Source organism: Aulonocara stuartgranti (genome assembly GCF_965226115.1).
Source record: "Aulonocara stuartgranti genome assembly, chromosome: 3".
Classification (NCBI taxonomy): domain Eukaryota; kingdom Metazoa; phylum Chordata; class Actinopteri; order Cichliformes; family Cichlidae; genus Aulonocara; species Aulonocara stuartgranti.
In genome coordinates this window covers 52139689-52155905 of record NC_138941.1, presented here as the reverse complement: position 1 = coordinate 52155905, position 16217 = coordinate 52139689, and the positions used below count along the sequence as shown (strand labels likewise).

The following is a 16217-nucleotide window of genomic DNA, read 5'->3' as shown; positions in this document are numbered from 1 at the left end:
TAGAATAGAATTCAACTTTATTGTCATTGCACATGCACAGGTACAGGGCAACGAAATGCAGTTTGCATCCATCCAGAAGTGCTTTAGTGATATAGATATATTACAATATATATTAGCAATAATATAGATATGTGAGTATATTACAGAAATGGGTCTATTATGGTATGTTATAATGTACACGGTATGAAGTATGTTGTGAATATTCTATAACTATAAGTATGTACAGGCTGAATGGACCAACCTTGGGCTTGGGCGTGCACACTTACCTTCTCAAGATAAGCTAGTTTAGCCTTCTTTTGTGAACTTTTCAAGTGCACTTTAAGGTTTGTGGGATTTTTTGCCCTTTAGAAATGTCCCACAAATTTTTATCTCTTTCCACTAAAAGACACTTGCTTTTATCCAAAACACAGTCATATTCAGAGAAATCCCAAATTCGACTTTAGCGCTTTCTCTTGACTTTTGCTGACAAGATGCTACGCGTGGACGGAGCGGCAACACAGACGACTCGACCGAGGTACTTGCCACCTGCTGGCATAATGAGACAAAGCAAGAAAAAAAATGGAAACTACAGTTCATTTTCCCCCTAGACCAGGCGTAGGAAACGTTAGTCCTCGAGAGCCGGTGTTCTGCAGGTTTTAGATCTCACCCTGGGTTGCCACACCTGAATCAAATGATTAGTTCATTACCAGGCCTCTGGAGAACTTCAAAACATATTGAGGAGCTAATTTAGCCATTTAAATCAGCTGTGTTAGGTCAAGGACACATCTAAAACCTGTAGGACACTGGCTCTCGAGGCCTGGAGTTCCCTACCCCTGCCCTAGACTAATGTATGACACACACACACGTGAACAAAAACTGAACACATTTTCTCTATAAATTCAGTTAATTTTAGTTAGTTTTGTGAACGGTCATTTCAGTTTTAGTTAGTTGTCCAGTCTTGTTTTTATTTCTATTTCTGTTAACATTTTTTTATTTTATTTCTAGTTTTCATTATTTCGTTAGTTTTCATTAAGGATAATAACCTTGCTTCTTGTTGACATTATGCTAAACGCTAGAGATGTTCTTGGAACCTTGATAATGTAATTGAACATTTATTTTGTTATGTATTGATCACTTTAGTATTAGTAAACTTCAGTTAGTCACTTAGTCTTACTCATTTATATGTCTGTAGAATAAATGTGTCTTTATGCTCTATCACACACAGATACACAACACAGTTGAGGCATTGTAAGTTCATGTGAGATGTAAAACAGATATCGGGGCTCCTCCTTATCAGGGAGCAAGTAGGTAGTAAGTATGTTGCTGAATACTTTTGTCTGTGTGTTTGTATAAAAGACATCAAGGCCGTGTTTCTCTGGTTTCTCCTTATTGCAATATGTTATTAAATGTACATCAAAAGATGCTCATCAGGTGTTTGCAATTAATTTTAAAATTTTTCACAATGACACAGCTATTGGTATTTGAGATTTAGATCTTGGAACTGAGATATAACTCTTGGTATTAAAGAGTTTATTAGTGGATTTTAGATGCAAATGTTGGATTTTGGGATTGTGTACTTGAAAAAAAGAAAAAAGTTTTGTTATGATCGAGTGTGTTATTGGAATTTGGGTTTAGATTTTGGCTTCGTTAAAGCATTTTCATTGCTCCACTCAAAACCAGTTGTCTAAAATCTAAAACCCAGCTTTGGTATAATAATGCTACCAGAGAACTCAGATGTGTAGAAAAGCTGAGCGAAAATGGAAAAAAAGACAGACTTCAGGTATGGTTTGATGTACTTAGAGAATCTTTGATAAATTATCAGAAAGCTTTAAGAGCAGCAAAAAGTATTTCTATAAGATTGTGTCTAATAACTGTCACAAACCTCATATCAGCATGATTAAGTCTGTTATTAATCCACCTACTGCAGCTCCCCATGCAGCATCGAAAGCAACGTGAAAACTTACTGAAATTCTTCATTAATAGGATTGCGGATATCAGGTCATCTGTTCATACGGCAGCTTCAATTGCATTTGATCATTTTAAGCCCTTTTCCTTTTCATTACTGAGTGAAGTCAGCAATTTGAAACCCACAAGATGTACGCTGGATATTGTTCCATCCTGTTTAAAGAAAGTCGTTGGATGATGTTTTTGACACTGTGGGTATGTGTTTGCTTTGTATTGTCAATAGCAGTATTCAGTCTGTGTGTGTCCCTGCTGACTTCAAACATTCTGTGGTGGAACCTATTCTTAAAAAAACATAACCTGGATCCAGCAGTTTTATCCAACTACAGACCAATTTCTAAACTGCCTTTTCTTTCTAAAGTCCTGGAGAAAGTTGTCCCCCGTCAGCTCCAGACCTTTGTATGGCATTGGTGAAGTATTTCAGTCTAGTTTTAAAATGCACCAGAGCACTGAAACTGCTATTTTAAAAGTTTCTAATGACCTTTTAACTTTTACTGACTTGAGAGATTTTGCGATTTTAATATTATTAGACCTCAGTGCTGCCTTTGATGATCGTAGATCAGGGGTGTCAAACTCAATTTCACAGCGTGCAAAAACTCAAGGCACACTTAAGGTCGCAGGCCAAACAAGATAAAAATTTACTGACACACTAAAACACACACTAAGACCCACTGTTTTTTAAACATAAAAATTAATAATTTAGTGAACTCAGTGCGCAGTTCGCTCAGTTTATCAGCAAAGTGTGCCGACTTGGTTCAAAAAGTAAGGCACTGGTGCATTTGTGACAGCTTCACTTGAAATGCCTTCATCGCGTCATACATGCCATGTCCATGAACTGACAGGTTTCCTTGCTGAGCTCAAAAACTGTTGAGAACTTTTCCCCAACTTAGCCAATGAACCTCTATATGATAAGGCAAACTGCAAACTGAATCTATTTTCCACATAAAAGACTGAAATTGACAGTGATTTAAACTTTTAGCTCAGATAAAATTTATGGTTTGCGTCACGGTGATGATTACATTCTCCATTTTCAAGACTTTACCACACAGCGTTTCCTGGTTCATGATGCAGTATTCTGTTAAGCAGTACAGTTTTCCTCCTGCATCTTTACTCACATCCTGCTGACTACTCCACTTTTTTCACCTCATAACACCGGCACTCCATCTATTAGAAGTCCAAAACGTTTGTCCCAGGGCATGTCGATTACACTTTGACAGACATTTTTAAAACTTTTCCTGTTGTTGTCCAGTGCATCGATTTAATGTCCTTGTCCTGCAAATTGTAGTCCACTCCACAGATGATGGCCAGCTGTGCAATGTCCATCATGTCTGTACATTCATCCACAGCAAGAGAGTGTGCAATAATGTCTTTGCTTCTTTGACACAACTGTGTTCTTAAATCAGTGACCTTCTCACAAACCCGATCAGCAATCGTATTTCTGCTCAGGCTCACATTTGCCAAATTTGCCATTTGCCAAAATCTGCATTTTGTCTGGACACAAGACATCGCACACCTTCATCATTCAGCTCCTCAGAGTGAAAAATGGGCTGATTTGGCTTTCTCCTCTGCCAAAATAAAATTTGCTTTCACAACAGCTTCCCTTTGTGATTTTGCTGTGATGAAAAACATCTTCTGAAATGTAGCCTAGCCGGCAAGGAGGCTGCAGCGCTACATTATGGGATCTGTAGTTAGTTTGTTATTAGCGCCTCATATCGCCGGGCCATGTGAAAGAATAATAATAAATCTATATAAAATGATTTCGTGGGCCAGATTTAAAAGTACTTTGGAGCGCCGGAAGCAGTGGAAGAGAAGGAAATATATGAAATTGTCAGTGGACATAAAAACAAAACGAGAATGAGTTGGGCAGAATGAGTTTGTACTACTTTTATTTCTCTTATTTCTTACTCAAACCTTCTAATTTTATAATTCTTTTTCTTAACTGTTATCATGTCTTCTTATGTTTTTATTCATTTTGATTATCTTAATTGTACAGCACCTTGGTCAATTGTTTTTGTTTTAAGATAAGATAACTGAACTCTTTATGCCTACCAAGCCTTAACGAGGAACAAAATAAAATGATGATAGCGGAGGTGATGGAAGCTGAACTTATGAATGCCATCAATAGGTTGAAATCAAATAAGTCACCAGGCTCCGATGGTTACACCGGAGTGGTATCGGGAATTCAAACAGGACTTGATCCCTACACTACTCACTACTTTTAACTGGGTGTTAAAAACAGCGCAAATTCCACCGAGTTGGAAGGAGGCTATTATCTCGGCTATTCCGAAAGAAGGGAAAGACAAAATGGAGTGTGGCTCATATAGACCTATTTCTGTCCTTAACATAGATTATAGACTGTTTACTTCGCTAATGGCCAGGAGAATGGAAGAATTTTTACCTGACTTGATTAGCAATGATCAAACGGGGTTTATAAGACGACGACAGACCCAGGATAATATACGTAGAACTCTTCATGTAATACATCAGATACAGACATCTAAGAGTACAGCCATGCTTATGAGTATTGATGCAGAAAAAGCCTTCGACTCTGTAAATTGGGACTTTCTATACAAAGTCTTGGATAAATTCGGTTTACATAAGGGAATTGTTGATACGGTGAGGGCATTATATACTAACCCCACCGCAAGAATTAAAGTTAATGGTTCTCTCTCAAATAGCTTTGAAACCACCAACCTAGCTAATTGCTCACTCCCGACTGGGCTTTTTTTTTTTTCTTTCTTTGGGCTTTTTTGTGTTTTTTTTTTTCTTTTTCGTTTTGTTTTGTTTTTCCCTTGTAAATTGTGTCGATTAATGCCTGTAATCACCTTCGTGAAGTAATATTGTAGAAATAAAGAATATAAAATTTTTTTAAAAAGATAAGATAAGATAAGACTTTATTGATCCCACAACGGGGAAAGTTTTGCGTCACCTCAGCTCAGGTACAGCTATATGAAGGAAATACAAAAATACAAATAAGTACAATCAATGAAAAAATTAAGATAATACACTATATACAATGGTAGCATACACAGTATGTGATTATGGATATAGTTGGAAATATGGAAGACATAAACTATATAGCTTGGAAGGTCATGGAAGATCCATTATGCATGAAGTGGTGACCGTGGATGTTCACAGTGTCCAGTGACTTATGACATCGTGAATGAGGAGTTATAGAGTCTAACTGCTGTTGGGATGAATGATCTGCGAAAGCGCTCCTTCCTGCAGCGAGGGTGTTTCAGTATCTGACTAAAGGAGCTGCTCAGCCCACTCACATACTCATGCAGTAGGTGATGTGGGTTGTTCATGATGGATGTCGGCTTTACTAACATCCTCCCCTCACCAACCACCTCCACAGACTCCAGGGGACATCCCAGCACGGAGCTAGACCTCCGCACCAGTTTGTCAATCCTGCTCCTGTCCCTGTCCGTGCTTCCACTCCCCCCAGCAGGCCACTGCATAGAAAAGGGCAGATGCTACCACAGTGTCATAGAATGTCCTTAACAGAGTCCTGCAGACTCCGAAGGAACTCAGTCTCCTCAGTAGGTGGAGTCTACTCTGGCCCTTCTTATACAGGACGTCTGTATAAGAAGGGCCAGAGTCGTCCAGTCCAGTTTATTGTTGAGGTGAACACCCAGGTACTTATAAGAGTCCACTATAAATGTGCTATATGAATAAACTTTGACTTTGTGGACTTTTGGAATTATAGTTATACTTCACTAATTAGCTGGGGATTCTGAGCCCCTCCCAGAGAAAGAATTTGGAAGGATTCCAAATTTCCCAACCTTTCCCTAATCGTGCTGGTGGTCATTTTTTGCAATGATTTTAGGTTGGAATTCAGATTCCAACCTAAACTTCCATATTCCCACCAATGAACAAAATTGGAAGGGAACACTTTCTGTGGAATTCTTCCAAATTCAATGATAAAGTCAATGGTAGATATTCCAAAAACACAATATAATCCCTGTCCAACCTAAACTTCCATATTCCCACCAATGAACTAAATTGGAAGGGAACACTTTCTGTGGAATTCTTCCAAATTCAATGATAAAGTCAATGGTAGATATTCCAAAAACACGATATAATCCCTTACCTTAACCAGGTCTTTAATGATGTTAAATAGCGTGTTTCTAAGCGATTTGACGAAAAAGAGCGAACATGTGTAGATTCAGTCCAGACGGTTCTCATATGTCCTCTTTTTTCCGAGGTCGTCATTTAGGAACGTGGTGGGTAGCCGAAAACGTAATATGGTGACGATTTGTCACCTAGCGTAAAATGTTACGCTTTGGGAGTGAGAACGGGTTGGAATATCCAGAGGAGTGCCCAGACACAGAAGTTATGCACAAAAACAAAACAGAAGTAACACACTGAAGCACCAGGGCATCCATACGCGGCGCCATCTTGGATAGATTCAGAGCAGTGTTTAAATCTCGAGGATTTATGCATATCCTGATTTCATCTTTGCCCTTCTTGTTGGTGGCTACCATGGAAGACACCCAGTCTGTCGGCTCTGAGACGGGAGTAATGACGCCTAATTTCTCCATCCTGACCAGCTCTGCCTTGACCCTGTCTTTCATGGCCAAAGGGATGCGATGTGCTGGGCGAACAACTGGTTTCACATCTGGGTTCAGTGTCATGCGATAGGTGACTGGCAACCTCCCAAGCTCATCAGAAAATAAGTCGCTGCATTCTGTGATAAGCTGTTATCACAGAATATAGCTGACAGGTCATCTGCAGACATGCTCAATTGGTGGACGTCATTGCTGAATGATACAAGTCCCATTTCTCTGCATGCACATAGTCCAAGTATTGGCTGAACATCTTCATTAATAACAAAGAATGATAGCACATGTGGCTGCCCATGCAGAAAACACTGCAGCTTAATTACACCTGAGGTTTGAATCTTGCTGCCTCCAAATGCTACTAGGTTACGGACTTGGGGTGTGCTTTCATTTGTTTATCTGCTCTTATAATGTTAACTGTTTTCTTGGGAACCACATTACATTTAGCACCTGTGTCCACCTTCATCTCAACAGGAATCCCATTAATCTGCACGGTGACAAAAACTTCCTCTTTGTGTTTCACATGCACATCAGTCGCATGGATTGCATATTGCAGATTTACACCATCAACGTAGAATGTGTCATCTCCGCTGTCATCAGCTTGGTCTGGTTCCACATGATGAACTGACTTTCTGTTTCTTGCTACATTTTGGGTAGGCTGAACAGCTCTGCAGCGTTTCTTAAAATGATTCCACTTTTTGCATGCATGACACTGCTGCCCAAAAGCTGGACATTTGCTCTTTTTTGCAACATGAGCGCCCCCACAGTTAGTACAGTTAGTGGCATGCTGTGTTTCAGACCTGTCTCCTTGTATTTTCATTTTATCTCCTCTGTGCTTTTTTGTACATGTGGGCTGGAGCACATCAACATTTGATGCAGATTGTTGAGGAAAAGCAAGTGTTTTATTATGCTCTTCAGTCATTTCATGAATCTGGCAGACGGATAAGGCTTTTGCTAGCATTAAATCACTATCACGCAGTAGCACTTTCCTTAAATTGTCATTGTTGATGCCACAAACTAGTCTGTCTCTTATTAGTTCTTCACTCAGATCACCAAATCTGCAGCTTTTTGCTTTAATCCGTAAATCACTTACATAGGATTCAACAGTCTCGCCAGTCCTCTGATTCCGCGTGTTGAACTTGTGTCTTTCCATAGTGACGTTGGTTTGTGGGCTGCACATTTCTCTGAATTTCCTTTTGAGGCACTCAGGATCCTCCTTCGATTCTGCAGGAATGAGGACTCATCCTCCATCACCGGGCTCTCTCACTTCTGGCGCGTAAACAAAAGACCGCTCCCGTTCTATAGCTTCGGGACCTGCTAAGTTGAGCAATATGTAGGCTTGTGTGCGCGCTGGCTTGTCAGAGTGTGCCGCCGCTATAAAAATGTCAGACTCTTGCTCAAAAATGCGCCAATTTTCAGCAACATTACCATCGAAAACAAGCGGGTCAGGCCTCCTGAATCCTTCCGCCATGCTGTCTGCAGTCCGGATACAAAAAAATGCACCCACAAAATAGACTTGAGACGGGGAAAAAAAATACTGTTCGTGTTCCGATGCTTCTGACACCATGTTGTATGTTCACCAGTATGATAATGATGAAGCAGTAATCTCAGTTAACGTGGTTTTATTAACCAGCACAGCAGCAGAGAACTTACATGCTTGGATTCAATAACGGAATGGCGCCTATACCACTCAAAACATACACACACCTGCACGGAGGTACGGCAAGCGGATTAGGACAAAATACCAAACTAACAGCAGGTTATCTACAATCAGTAAATAATTTTTGATTCTATTTTACTAAAAGAAAAAATGCATTTTTCAGGACAAATACACGTACAGCTGATGTAATATTAACACTTTATTTATCTGATTATCTTCTAGATGTCAGTAAACTCTTCCTCTTCCAGTGACTCCACTTTTCTTCACCCAAACCTTTCTTCAATTAACGCCCACATTCCAGTTTACCTTGAATGCCTCATGTCAGAACCAGGCTCTCTCATCTTCACCACATTCAGCATCACAAATTTGTTCCTCCTCCTCCCTCTCTGCATCTTCATCCTCTACCATGGCTTCCAAGAATGGCGTAAGAAGTGCTCCCCCTCTACGATAAGCCACTCTGACAGCTTCACCTACCACCTGGTCATCATGGAGCTGGTTGGCATCTCAGGGAATATCCTCAGCTGCTGTGGTATCTACAAGAAAAATTTGAACATGTTAGAAGTAGGGGACACTCTTTTTACTTTGACGTGGTACGGAGAGAATTACTTTCAAACTCTGACCTGCGTGGAGCACTATCTGGCTGTTGTTCACCCCATAACTTATGTGAGCCTGAAAAACCAAAGAGGGATCAGAATCCGAAACATAAGCATTGGCTGTATTTGGCTGTTTTGCTTTATAGGTATAGGCTGGATGACGAATAATAATGCCTTTCTCTTTTTGGATTTTTGCCATTTGATACTATTGCTGATGGTTGTCTCCTTCTGCAGCCTTTCTGTTCTTTGTGGTTTGATTCATTCAGGACCAAGAAAACACGGTGGAGGCTTTGACCAGTCAAAGCAGAAGGTGTTTTACACCATTGTAGTCATACTGGGGCTGCTGGTATTAAGGTTTTCTTGGGGTCTGGTTTGGGCTGTACAGTGCATTTCAAGAGAAAATGTTAATTGTGTTACAATCGGAAGTCAAGTCTGGTTTAATCTGCCGAGCAGTCTGGTGTTACCACTGCTATTTCTACACAGAAATGGTAAATGTGTGAGCTGTATAAGCAACAATTAGTAAAAATGGGTCTAACTTTGAATAAAAAAAAATAAAAATAAAAAAAAACCAAAAAAAAACATATATATATATATATATAGTCTTGTGTGTGTCTTGTGTGTGTCTTTCAGAGTCACTTACCACAGGTGTCTTACCCTTGTTTTTGGAGAACGTACCACTTATATAAGTTTTGATTTTTTTATGCTTCATTGCCTGAATGTCACCAGACAGATGCAAAAACATGACATTTTTAGGAGGAAGACATAACTTAGATCTTGGCATTAAGAGTGACATGTGAAGGGAATTTATGCTCAGACGAAGGGGCCTTTTTATATCAATGTGGACATCATTGTCTTAATCTATCTGCTAAGCTGCTGCAGCAATTGTATGTGTGTGCATGAATACATATTGTAATGCATTAGGATTATTTATTTTTGGTCCATTGAGTCTCTATAATAATTATGGTAATACAAAACTCCAATTTTTACCATATACAGAGAAAGAAAAAAGTAAAGAAAGAAAGGAAGAAGACCAAATCTGAAGTCCTGCTATTGTTTCTTGAAATGTTTTTTTTTCCTTTACTGTTATTTATCTTTAGGAGTTGTGTGAAAATATGATATTTCTCTATCACTGTATGCCCTTCTAATATATAATAATTTATATTCTTTCTTCAATTATTATCAGTTGCTATGTAAAGCACAGGTTTCATGTATTAAAGAATACTAATAAAAACATGAAATACTTTAAATCTATTCTTTTAATTCTGAACCTGCATATACATAAGAAAATCCATCCATCATTTGCTTCTGCGTATCCTTTTCAGGGTCGCGGGGCGCGCTGGAGCCTATCCCAGCTGTCTCAGGGAGAGAGGCAGGGTACACCCTGGACAGGTCACCAGTCTGTCACAGGGCTAATACATAGACAAAGATAACCATTCACACTGACATTCACTCCCACATTCACACCCATGGGCAATTTAGAGTTTCCAGTTAACCTATCCCCACTAAGTGCATGTCTTTGGCCTGTGGGTGGAAGCTGAAATACTCAGAGAGAACCCACGCAAACACGGGGAGAACATGCAAACTCCACACAGAAAGACCCTGGCCTGAGAAAAGAAAAGAAAAAGGAAAGAAAATAAATAGAAAAGCAAATTCAGATGATCTTATAATTATAATAAGCTATAAAATGTAGCTTAACTTAATTTACCTACACAAACATAACAACTATCAACTATCAACAAGTATCCAACAGACCGTGCCGGAAGACAAAGATTTTTGATAACATTCGAAGCGAGTGTATCTTTTTTAGATTGTAATGTTCTCCCTCAGTACCTGATGTGGTGCTGTTCACCCTGTGCTGTGCACTTTCCTACTATGTTCGTTTCAGGTGACATCAAGGACATGTGCTACAAAGCACGTTCTGATTACCTAACATCAGGAATCCGGACAGAAAACCACACAATAAGAATTATCAAGTCAATAAGTCAACACAGGTTTTCACAATTTAGCTTTGAGCACATTAACATGAGAGAAGTGCATTTGGCAAGTGTACTGGCAGACTGATTTTACAAAGGAATATAAAATGTAACAGGCTGGACTGGTAGTCTGCCATACTGGGAATTTGCGTGGTGGGCTGATACACTGGGTCAATATTGTGTGTTTTTTTCTCTCGCTGAAAATGCTACATCCAGATGAACAGAATAACATTTTTGGAACTTATTTTTTTTGTTTTTAATATAATTATACAAGCTATCAGTTGGCTTGAAGGGCCGCTGTTAGCAGCTGCATTGTCAGCAGTAGAACCAGCAACAGCTAGTAACAAGCTCTCACAGTCAGACAAAGTTGCTGATGCTAGCGTAAGCCATGCGGTAGTGTAGGAGAAGTAAGTAAGTGTTATTATTATTAAGCGCTTTTCACAGACAGACAGTCACAAAGTGCTGTACACAAAGATTGAAAGAAACAGTACATTCAATAGACATTATACACAATGTAAAAGGTTAAATATAAGATAAATAATGTGAAGAATACAAAATATGTAGATAAAAAAAAAAAGGCTTGTTTGAACAGAAACGTTTTTAGCTGCTTTTTAAAAGGATCCACAGAGTCAACCACACGCAATTGTGGTGGTAAACTGTTCCACAGTCTTGGTGCAACAGACTGAAAATCTCTGTCCCCTTTTGTCTTCAGTCGTGCACGGAGAACACCCAACAGACTCTGAGTCTGTGAGCGGAGACGACAAGCAGCAGTGTATTTTATAAGAAGCTTGGATAACTAATCTGGGACTTGGCCATTTAGTGCTCTGTATGTTAAAACAAGAATTTTAAAGTGAATTCTGAACTCTATTGGTAGCCAATGTAAAGAATTTAAGATGGGAGTAATGTGAGCACGCTTGCTATAATGAGTTAGTATACTGGCTGCTGTGTTTTTTATTGCCTGGAGGCGAGAGAGAGATGATTTATCCAAGCTAGTAAACAGGGAATTACAGTAATCTAAACGTAATTACACAAATACATGAATGAGTTTTTCCAGTTCAGCTGAGGAAACCATATATCACAGTTTAGAGATGTTTCTTAAGTGAAAGAAACAGGAACGAGACAAAGATTTTGCATGACAGTCAAGGCCCAGAGAAGAGTCAAATATTACTCCAAAATATTGAATATTTGCCTTGACAGAAGGACAGAAAGAGGCAAGAACCTGACTAATTTTAGAATGTAGCTCAGGAGGAGCTATGATCATGGTCTTGGTATTGTTCGTATTTAGAACAAAGTAGTTGCTTGAAAGCCAATCATACACCTGAGTTAAACACTGGACTAGGGTGGACAGCCTATCCAGCTGATGAGGACATATGGCCTCTCTCTTCCTGTGAGATCTTCCCTCTGATGGCGGTCAAGTACGTGTCGGAGCGCATGGAAAAAGTATCTTGGTATGCAATACTGCAACCCGGTTAATGAGACCAGATTGTTTTACGTATAAATGCTAATAAGGTACTCTTTTATTAGGCCCCGAACTCTGACCACAAAGGGAATAACGTCTGTCACGTTATTTGTGTCTGAAAATCCCGGTGAGTCACGTGCTTTCGTTAGCTACCTGTTAAGTTAGATAATGTATTTCACTAGCCGATTCAGCTCAGAAACCTTTGAACAAAAACCAATCGGGAGCTATGAGAATCTGGCGTGTTGTTTCACTTCTCCTGTTGTTCTTTACAGTGTGTTATAAGTGTTGAATGCTTTGAGCTAAACGATGCCGATGCTAGATGCGATGCTAGCTGCTAATAGCTGTTAGCCACCCCACCCCGCTGAAGCCATATTCCGATCGGGGAGGTATTCAAGTAGAAGCAATAGCTCTGTTTATATTAGAATGCTTATGTCTTAATAGATATGAGCATATTTCAAGTTTAATAGTATTTGCACTGAATTAAGTTACATTTTCTTGTAAGCCTTAAGGATGAATGTCACTTTCATTGCTATGACTGTTTACATTACAGTTTAAGCTGCTGATGTTCCTTGTTGTGATATAATTTTGATAAAATTGTTGATACTGGTACAAACAAGTTACTGTAACTCTTGTAACTTGGTAAAGCTAAAGGGAATGCCATTTGTGATTAATACATTTGGAAAAGAAGTTAATGAGCTCATGTTAAGAACACAAAGTGGGAAAAGAAATTGATTGTTCTGCACTGTTTGTGTAGATTGGTTTTTTTTGAACTACTAGAAGAATTCTGGAGAACCACTGACGGCGAGAACAGCCCAAATGAGATCCTGGATGATCGTGAAATGGTGTGGCCAGCCATGTGATCGGATTGTGGGATTTGCCTGAGAAACTGATTCAAGCAACCCTGGATTACAGATAAGCCCTATGCACTACTTTTCCTACCCGGATAATAGGGTTTGCACACTGACAATTCCCCTACAGTACACCTGTTTGGGTTTTCAACGACTTTAAAGGACAATTCAGACTGGACAATTCAAACTTCACAACAGGAACACTTTAATCTGTTTCATTCATTCCCAAGAGCTCTGATACTGTTCAGTATAAATCTTCCATTTAAATGTCTTTATTTTGTTTTGTTTTACATGTATTCACCTTTAAAAATGCACTATTAGTGTGCAAGTGACAGTAGTCCCAGGATGAGATGGACAAAAATGTAAGTGTAAAGAAAATAGATGGGGACATAATTAGAAAGGGAGAGATACAAGTAAAATGACTAGTTACTTTGATCATGATAGCTAAGCATAGCATTTATCTGTCATATGCTGCACTCCAGTGAAACTAAGATTTCCTAACCCAAAACAACTGGGCCACCCTGACTGAAAAGAAAACTGTGCCATTATCAATAGTCAAACAAATTAAAGATTCTGAGCTTTAGTTTCCCTGGAAAATATGAGAGCAATAAGAAATTTTCCTATAGAAATTAACTGTGAAGAAAAAACATTCATAACATATGCACTTGTTGTGCAACATGCAAAAACTCCCACAGCCCTCCTTTCACCTGCTACACAAACACATGAACTAATCTATAAAAGTGATGTATATTCCAGCCTGATATCACTTTACTACAGTCTTAAACACAGCAAGAGAAGGTTGGGCTGCTGGCAAGGTGAGTGTCCTCTAAAACCTGTCTCAAAATTTCATTTACCAATATTTGAGGATGAAATGACATTTTATTGATGATAATAATATGGAGAATTCAACCAAAAATCTAAAATCGGAACTCATGTATATTTTTAGAGATTAGTCAGTGGAGTCAGTGGAAAAATAAATAAAATAAATAAATAAAAGGAAGAATTGTAATTGGTTATTAAATAAAATAACTTTTTTTAATCATATTTTTATAAATAATTGCTGTGGTTAGTCATGCCACAAAGGAAGAGAGTTACAGGAGAGGATGTTGAAGTATTTCAAACATTTACGCCATGTGATGTGCATTAATTATAAAAATAAAGCTATAATTTACATTTAAAGTCATCTTATCAATCATTACAAAAAAAATAACACTGTTGGGAAATAAAACACACTTTTTAAAAGTTTGGTTTTGTTTTTTAAAAAAAAAACTGAGGTCAGATTTAATATTTTCAAATGCACATTTATGAAAGGGACATGGAAGATATCTTCATAACCAGTGTTGGTCAAGTTACTTGAAAAAAGTAATCAGTAACTAATTACTGATTACTCCCCCCAAAAAGTAATCCCGTTACTTTACTGATTACTTATTTTCAAAAGTAATTAATTACTTAGTTACTTAGTTACTTAGTTACTTTTTAAAAACACGATTTACAACCTGAAGAGGTGATAAAGTGATAGATCTTTCAGCCCAATTCTACTTTTTCTACATAATCCATCATACAAAATGTAATCAAATGGAAAAGTCTCTTTTTTAACTTGTTTTATCAGTTTTAATCTTTTAACTTTATGCATCAAGCAAAACATTTAATTATATGCAAATTTCTCTGAGTTGAATAAATTAGTTTAACATTTAAACCTATTTTCTGCACATTCCAGCTCATAAAATAAAATATTTTTTGTGTTTTCACTCACTCTTTCAAACAGATGCAAGTAAAACACAGCAGAAAATAAATAAAGTCAAAGACTCAGCGGTCCTTTTGCTCTATTTTCACCTGTAAAGCAGGAGCAGGGTAGGCGGAGGGTTACCCTGGTGCAGGTGTGCTGCGGTCAGTTGAAGAATCCGCGAGTTTCTGTGAGTTTCCCATTACGTCGTAGCTACTCGGTGCTTGCTCGGAAGTTTAGGGGTTTTTTTCGCTGTAAAAAGAAGTTTTCTTCCCACGCACAGCGGACGCTAATGTTTTTGTCACTTTTTATGGAATCAAACTCAAAGTAAGGTCAGTACTTCCACGCTTTAAACGCTGCACGCTCATACTCTCTCCCGCACTCGATATGTTATCCATTGTTGATCTGCACACAGCTGCTGTCACCAACGTCGCACTTGCTTACGTCACTGTCATGACACATTCTCGCAAAAAAAATCACGGTTTTAGTAACGCAGTAACGCAGCGTTCCTACGGGAAAGTAACGGTAATCTAATTACCGATTTTGCAATAGTAATCCCTTACTTTACTCGTTACTTGAAAAAAGTAATCAGATTACAGTAACGCGTTACAAGTAACGCGTTACTGCCCATCTCTGTTCATAACAGGGTGGAGTTAGCCACATATAGGTATGTGTTTGTATGTGTATTTAAGGGAAACCATTTCTTGAAATATCTGATAAAGTCTGATTGTTGTAGTTTTCTTAGTTCTTTCTAGGTCTTGTAATTCAAACACAGTGTGCGCTTTCACTTTCTTATTGTGGGTGTTCTGCAGTGCTCACAAACACTGTTATGACTGAAATTTGCAATTTGAATATATTTGTTGGAGGAAATCCTCTGGCCTTCTTATAGAGTGTTATTTTCTAGGGTGACACTGTTTTACCTGTCAGTATTACATCTTTCAGTTAACACTTCTGCTGTACCTGCAGTCTTTTGGTTGACTCTTCTGAAAGGACAGATATAATTGTCATGGTCCTGGGTCCTGACAATAATTCATTGTAATTTCCACATTTAGTTAATCCACCCTCTCTTATTCTTTTCCAGATATGTCAAGAAACTTGTCTTCCTAAGGCTTCCCCCTTCATCCAAATCTTTCTTCTATTGGATTCCACCTTCCTTTAGGCATGGATTGTCTCCTCTTCAGTCCAAGCTCTGTAATCTTCTTCACATACAACCTCATCACTATTTTTTTCCTCCTTCCAATCTGCATCTTCATCCTCTACCGTGGTCTCCAAGAATGGTGGGAAAAGCACTCCATCTCCTCAACAGCACCAATGAGGCACTCTGACTGCTTCACTTACCACACTGTCATTGTAGATCTGATTGGAACCTTTGGGTGTATCATCTGCTCTTGTGGTCTCTACATAGATAATTTAATAGTAATTTTAGTTGGGGGGACTTTTTATTCTTTCATCTGGTCT

At 38.6% G+C, this 16217-nt stretch overlaps 1 long non-coding RNA gene across 1 annotated transcript; it reads left to right on the top strand.

Annotated features, from left to right (window-relative positions):
* The first annotated feature begins 12103 nt into the window (after positions 1-12103).
* LOC309703354 lies at positions 12104-12391 on the top strand. The gene is made up of 2 exons (XR_014275874.1): positions 12104-12177; positions 12254-12391. It is a non-coding gene; the product is annotated as an uncharacterized lncRNA (long non-coding RNA).
* Positions 12392-16217: the final 3826 nt, after the last annotated feature.